Source organism: Pseudophryne corroboree, chromosome 6, assembly GCF_028390025.1.
Source record: "Pseudophryne corroboree isolate aPseCor3 chromosome 6, aPseCor3.hap2, whole genome shotgun sequence".
Classification (NCBI taxonomy): Eukaryota; Metazoa; Chordata; class Amphibia; order Anura; family Myobatrachidae; genus Pseudophryne; species Pseudophryne corroboree.
This window is the reverse complement of record NC_086449.1, coordinates 579,234,824-579,242,831: the sequence shown is the minus strand read 5'-3', so window position 1 is coordinate 579,242,831 and position 8,008 is coordinate 579,234,824.

Genomic DNA, 8,008 nt, shown 5'->3' with positions numbered 1-8,008 from the left:
GGCAGTCCTAGCTTGTTCTGGAGAAGTCGAGCTAGGTGTTTTTTCTCAATCTTCTCCGGCAGTGGACTGTTTACTCTCTGTGTCTCTGTTTTCTGAGTCTGAAGTCAAAACCGTTAAGGCACTGTTGGACTCAGGGGCTGCGGGGAATTTTTTTTCTCTTTCCTGCGCCCAGAATCTGGGTTTGAAGTTACAGTCGGTCGAACGACCTATTACGATAACTGCTATTAATGGTACCCAAATTCCTAATGCTCTGATTTCAAGTCGTACTATGCCAATCAAGCTGCAAGTGGGAGCTTTGCATCAAGAACATCTGGAGTTCCTTGTGATTCAGGAGATGCCTCACGATCTTGTCCTTGGTCTTCCCTGGCTCAAGCTTCACAACCCTCACGTCGACTGGAGGTCAACACAGATAATTTCTTGGAGTCCATTCTGTCACTCGAATTGTCTCACTCCTGTCTACCCGCTTCGTGTATCTTCCAAGTCGGACGAAGAGCTTATTCCAGAGGCTTATCGGGAGTTTACAGATGTGTTCTTGGAACAGGCGGCCTCTAAGTTACCACCGCATAGACCCTGGGACTGTCCTATTGAGCTCGTTCCGGGGAAAATGCCACCTCGGGGTCGCACTTATCCTTTATCAGTACCCGAGACTCAAGCCATGTCAGAATATATCAAGTCTAATCTGCAGAAGGGATTCATCCGCCCCTGTACTTCCCCGGTGGGAGCAGGCTTCTTCTTTGTGAAGAAAAAGGACGGAGGCCTGAGGCCATGTATCGACTATCGTGGTCTAAATGAAGTCACCATTAAGAATAAGTATCCTTTGCCGCTCATCACGGAGCTTTTTGATAGAGTTCGCGGAGCTCAAGTCTTCACTAAGCTCGATTTAAGGGGAGCTTATAACTTGATACGTATCCGACAAGGTGACGAATGGAAGACGGCCTTCAATACTAGGGACGGGCATTATGAGTACTTGGTAATGCCGTTCGGCCTCAGCAACGCCCCCGCCGTCTTCCAGGGATTCATTAACGAATTCTTTCAGGACATGTTATACCTAAATGTAGTGGTATATTTGGATGACATCCTGATATTTTCGAAGAATCTCACTGAGCACAGAATACAAGTTAAGGAGGTACTTCTTCGGTTGCAAGAGAACCATCTTTACGGCAAGATTTCCAAGTGCACCTTTGAGGTCCCCTCTATTCCATTTCTGGGTTACATTATTTCAGGCACGGAGTTGCGTATGGATCCGGAGAAACTTTCTGCCATTCGGGACTGGACTCAGCCTCTTTCCTTGAAAGCAGTGCAACGATTTATAGGGTTCGCAAATTACTACCGGAAATTCATAAGGGGTTTCTCTACTATTGTGGCGCCTATTACTGCCCTAACCAAGAAGGGGGCTGACCCGAGCCATTGGTCCTCTGAAGCTGTAGCAGCGTTCACTCAGTTGAAGGTAGCCTTTATGACCACTCCAGTACTTCAGCAACCAGACTTTTTAAAACCATTCTTTCTGGAGTTGATGCTTCTACGGTAGGCATTGGTGCCGTACTTTCGCAGTACGCTCCAGATGGGAAGTTACATCCATGTGGTTTCCATTCTCGCAAGTTCTCCCCTGCTGAACTAAATTACACCATTGGAGACAAAGAGCTGTTGGCAATTAAATCTGCCTTGGAAGAATGGAGATATCTTTTGGAAGGTGCTAAACACCTAATTACGATTTTCACGGATCACAAGAATTTGCTGTATCTCAAGACGGCCCAGTGCTTGAATCCCCGTCAAGCAAGATGGGCTCTCTTCTTTGCCCGATTTTCGTTTGTCATTAAGTACCGGGCTGGAACTCTTAACACCAAGGCGGATGCCCTATCCCGTTCCTTAATGGTTTTGGATGAGGAGAATTCCATTGAAAAGGCGTTGATCATCAGTCTAGTTTCTATTTCTGCGGCTCCCATCGCGTTGGGTCCTCCTCCTGGAAGAATGTCTGTGCCAGCTAAATTTCGACCAAGATTGTTGCAGTGGGCTCACATTTCCAAGTTTTCCGGCCATCCTGGAGTTCAAAAGATGTGGGAATTTCTACGAAGATCTTACTGGTGGGACACTATGAAGAAGGACGTTCAAGAGTATGTCAACTCGTGTCCTCAATGTGCTCAGCACAAAATTCTTCGTCTGCCTCCTGCGGGGTTGTTGCACCCATTGTCCATTCCTAAGAGGCCTTGGACTCATATCTCTATGGACTTTGTTACTGAACTGCCTCTCTCTAAGGGTCATAACACCATCTGGGTGATTATCGACCGATTCTCTAAGATGGCACATTTTGTTCCGTTGACCGGGTTACCATCAGCTTCTAAGTTGGCTTTGTTATTTATTCGGGAACACTTCCGCCTGCACGGGTTACCTTTGGAAATAGTTTCTGATCGAGGGGTACAGTTTACGGCAAGATTCTGGAGAGCCCTCTGTGCGGCCCTACAAATAAAACACAAGTTTTCATCCGCTTACCATCCACAGACCAATGGGCAAACAACGCGTTAATCAAGATTTAGAGACTTTTCTCCGTGTTTACCTCTCCCCCTCACAAGATAATTGGGTGGAGTTGTTGCCTTGGGCCGAGTTCGCCCATAATCATCTATATCACTCCTCGACTGGTGAGTCTCCATTTTTCATTAATTATGGATTTCATCCCCAAGTTCCAGAATTACCCATTTGTCCTCCAGAAGAAGTTCCTGCTGCAGCCTCTACTCTCCGGCACTTCAGTCAAATCTGGAGTCGAGTTCATGCCAACCTCAAGAGAGTTTCTGGCCGCTATAAGTTCTTTGCGGATAGGAAGCGACGGGCAGCTCCTCAATACAAGGTTGGTGACAGGGTATGGCTTTCTACCCGCAATCTCCGTTTAAAGGTGCCCACTACGAAGTTCGCTCCAAGGTTCATTGGTCCTTATCCCGTGTTACAAGTCTTGAATCCGGTTGTCTGCAAATTGGGATTGCCTTCCCATCTCCGGATACCAAATTCCTTCCATGTCTCTCTTCTTCGCCCTCTTGTTTTGAACCGGTTTCATTCCAAGTCCCCAAGGCCAACCTCTGCAGAGGCTGAAGAGGGTATGGACTTTGAAATCAAAGCTATTTGGTGGAATGGAAAGGTTTTGGCCCCAAGGAAAGGAGCTGGGTCAAAGCTACTGAAGTTACGGCTCCCCGACTGGTGCGGATTTTCCATTCCAGACATCCAACAAAACCTGGAAAGTGTCCAGGGGCCACTCCTGTAGGAGGGGGTACTGTCACACGCCAGAGGCGGCGTTCGCCGCGCTTACCCGTGCGTGTCTGCTGGTCTGTGTTGCGGCCTCTGCCTTCGGTGGGCCACGGGCTCCGGCGTCTGGCTGGCGCGGCTCCCGGCGGTTCTCCAGGGCATGGGCGCCGCCATGACACCCGGCATCACGTGGACGGGGGGCAGGTGACGTCATCAGACTGCTCCGCCAATCCAGCGGTGGCGGGGGATTCAAAGTCAGACGCCGGACAGAGCCTCAGCGCCTGAGTATCGTCTTTCCCTGACGTGGATGCCAGCGTTCTTGTTCCCGGCAAGGATCTCTGAAGTTGTACTCCAGTGTCTCCGGCATTTCCAGGTGCCAGTTCGCTGCACCGGTTCCAGTGTATTCAGCGGCCGGTGTATCTCTCTGCGGTCCAGTCACCAGTGCTCCTAGAAATCAGCGTGGGCTGCGGGCCTAAATCACCATTCAAATCAACAGCGTCTTAAACCACTGCACTTCAGTTCTTCACATCATCAGCGTCTCAGTCACCGTTCTCAAGTTCTACGAATCACCAGCGTCTTAAACCACTGCACAGTTCTTCACATCATCAGCGTCTCAGTCACCGTTCTCAAGTTCTACAAATCAACAGCGTCTTAAACCACTGCACTTAAGTTCTTCAAATCATCAGCGTCACAGTCACCGTTCTTACTTCTACAAATCATCAGCGTCCTAAACCTCTGCACTTAAGTTCTTCAATTTACCAGCGTCCTAATCTCCGCTCACAAGTTCTTTAATCATCTGTGTCTTTAACCACCATTTATAAGTTCTTCAAGTTATCAGTGACTTTTAACATCACCCACAGTTTCTTCAGTCACCAGCATCTCTAATATTGCTCACAAAACCCTCAATGGGTCTGGACATTCCCCCATAAATCCCTTTTTGACATATGACTTTAAGTTGTTCTTTTCCTGCAATAAAGCTCTTCAATATTTCCCCAAACTTCACTGTCAGAGTCCTGTATGAGGAAATCCTATATTAGGCCACCCCAGTTCTGGCTCAGTTGTGGTTCCTCTTCCCAACCATCGGAAGAATCCCCGAGTTCACAACACCCTCAGTCTAGGCCAGTGACTCTCCCTTCGAATCACAATCTGTATGGACACCAATGCATTGGGCAGACAAAAAGGAAACTGCGAATAAGGATTTTCGGAACATATATATAATATACAAAGAGGATGGTGAGTTATGTGTGCGGGGCGGGCAGGGCGGGGTGAGGGGGGCAGCCATATATGGAAAAGCCAATCCTGGGATTGACCATTTTTCAATCCTGATACCCGGGATTGAAAAAATGGCCCGGGATTGACCTCCCTAGTGAGAATTACTGAGATATACTCTTCAAGCTGTGCTATTCCACAGAAAGGTCATTCTGCTCATTAAATGTACGTACACATGTAGCAGAACTTATAGTGTATAAACAGAGCTGGGAAAATGACCATTTTACAATGCCGTAAGGGGGAATTCATTTCTCAACGATATCCGCAGTGTGCCATTAGAACTGGTGGAAAGCTGGCATCGTGCGGACACCAACATCACTAATTTGCCTTTGTAAATTACAGAGGTGAGCAGGAAATTATTGAAGCTTGGTTAATGCAATTCTTTGAGATGTGCGCAACAGATTATCTTGACTGCACGCTGTTGTGGAATTATTTTTCACTAGGATTTCAGAACATAAAAAAAGGTAAGGGGAGTTACACTAAAAATAATTAAAGCCAAATTCTGCTCGGGTAATGAACAGAATTCTGCAACCAAATGGAAAGTGAGTCGAACATTCAAAGAAATAGGAACAGATGTACTGAGCCTAGTGGAGAGAGATAAACTACCAACAAATCACTTCCTACTATAACTGCCATTTTTTCCCCAAACACAGCCTGTAACATGCAGTTAGGAGCTGATTGTCTGGTTCTTTATCTCTCTCCACTTTATATCTCTCCAGATCTTAAGGGTCTATGTACTAGGCCTTGGAGGGGGATAAAGTGGACGAAGATAAAGTTCCAACCAACCAGCTCCTGTCATTTTTCAATCCCAGCCTGTAACATGGCAGTTAGGAGCTTATTGGCTGGTACTTTATCTCTGTCCAAAGCTAAGTACATAAACCTCTTAGTACAGTACATATCCTTCATTTTCTTTCAAATTCCATTTTATTATAATAATAATAATAATAATAATAATTATTATTATTATTATTATTATCCTTTATTGACACGGCACCACATGGGATCCGCAGCGCCCAGTTACAGAGTATATAAACAAACAAGCAAAACAAGAAAAGTGACTTACAATTAAAGACAAGATAGGACAAGTACAGGGTATATAAACATAGCTGCATCAGCAGACGGCACTGAAATAAGTATCAGGGTGGCAGAAAACCGAGGGATTTGGTGCAGTCGAAGGAAGTACTGAAAAGCACATGAGGGAAGAGGGCCCTGCTTGTGAGAGCTTACATTCTAAAGGAGAGAGACAGACAGGAGTGACACAGATGGGGTAGACAGTGAGCGTGGGACAGAGGGGTTAGGATGAGAGATGGCAGGGTTTGTTGAAGAAGTGGGTCTTGAGAGCCCATTTTTTAAGTTTTGTAGAGAGTGGAGAGTCTGAGGGGGAGAGGTAGAGAATTCGGGAGAGAGGGAGCAGCACATGCAAAATAGAGATAGGAGTAGGAGGAAGTAATCAATAGGCAGGAGAGGTGGTGTGCATTAGCAGAGCAACGAGGACAGGCAGGAGTGTTAAGGGAGAGCTTGAAATGGATTCTGAAGGGGGTGGGAAGCCAGTGAGGGGCATGTAGGAGAGGGGAGATGGATGTAGTACTTTTGGTGAGGAAAATGAGTCGGGCAGCAGCACTGAGGATAGATTGGGGACTTATCAGGGATGCCAGATAGGAGAAGATTACAGTAGTCCAGTTTGAAGTTGGCCAGTGAGTGGATAAGGGTCTTAGTGGCATCCAGGGTGAGAAAGGGTCTGATCTTAGAAATATGAGATGGAAACAGCAAGTTGAGGTATTGAATGTGTGATTTGAAGACATCGCACTTGGGGGCTAGAGGAGATAGTAGTGTCATTCAATAGATAATTAAATTGCGGGAGGTGAGGTTGTGCGAGAGACTGGAGAAGATGAACAGCTCAGTCTTAGACATATTAAGTTTACGAAAGAACTGGGACATCCGTGAAAAGAAAGCAGAGAGACAGTTGGATATATAAGTGAGGAGAGAGGGGGTGAGAGTGTTTGAGAACCAGCGTAGTTGGCTCCACCCACCACTGAAACTCCAGAGTCCCCAGCCCCTGCTGCTGGCCCGTGCATCGCCGGACGTGCCCACGTGTTGTGGCGCATCATCACCAGGCAACACAGCAAGCCAATGAAGACCTGCCGTGTCACCCATCCAGGGATTCCGCGCGGCTGGGTATTTAAACCACCATGTGCGGCCGGAAAGCTGCAGGACGGAAGGACCCCTGCATCAGTGAGGATCAGGAAAAAAGGAGGCCATGCTGCAGAAGCCCCAATGACCGAAGGAATGCAGAGGGGCATCGTTGGACAAGGTAAGGCCTCAGTGAGGCATTTTCCCAATGCCGCATCCTCCGTACGTCTTGCTTCACACCTCATTACCACCGTCGGCGCTAGACCGTGGCCCCTTTGTTCCACGCACATGTTAGGCAGACTATAGGCCTGTGCAAAATTAGGAGCTAGGTATTGCTGTGCATTGTCTTGTATTGTTTTGCATTGGTCTGCATTGGTTCACGCTGTTTAGCATTGTTCTGCATTTTCCTGCATTGTTCTGCATTGCTCTGCATTGTCTTGCGTGTTTCATATTGTTCTGCATGGTCGCGCATCATGCAGTGGCGTCCAGTTCCACCAGTCAGCGGACCTCCCACAGTCAGGTCCCCATTAAAGGTAGGCTGGGAGTGGGGCACCGTTTCGGGTTGTTGTTGGTGGTTTATTCCAGGTGCCAAAATCGGGACCCCAGGCTATCAAGGGGACAAGCATACATCTGGTGAGGACAATTCGCGTTGAGTCAGTTTTTCGTGTTGGATGGACCCATCCCCCACCCCACCCTTCCTCTCTTGGATGTTTCCGCCAGGGTTGCGTCCAACGTGCCCTACAGTCTGAGGCCACAAGCGCCAATGATGACCATCCGCTGATCCCTGCAGAAGTCCCCCAGATTGATTTTTTTCCCCGTTGACACCCCAGAGACTTAGTGCATGTGCCATTCTCCTTCAAGGGTCGCTTCCCCCTGGGTGACGCATAGCCGAAGTCCCAGGACCGCCGTCGGCTGTAAGGTGAGAGTGGTTCTGGGACCGAAGGTAACAGCTAGTGGAGGGTGTAGTGAGTACCAACCACATCTGCACGCAGGGGCAGATTGGGATCGAACACCAGCCCGGGAAATTTATGGAAGCAGCCCTAATGGGGGTGGAAATAAAAAATAGGCAAGTGCGCAACCAGCAGCAGCAGGTAAGAGGAAGGTCAATTCCTCAGAAAAAACTAAACAGTAAGAAAGAGTGTATACCAGCGCTGGCTGAACAAATTAAAAAGGATGGTTTGCTCTATGTAAGAAAAATAACAATTTATTAACACATCACATATAGACAAATTTAAAAGAAAGGAATTCCTGTTGCCACAAGGTGGCGATATGGATTAAGAATGTCTTATCTGGATAAGATTTCATAAATTTCACATAAATTTCACATTCTCCTGTATTGGCAATGAGCGTGAGCACGTGCTCCGTCAGGTGGTATAAACCA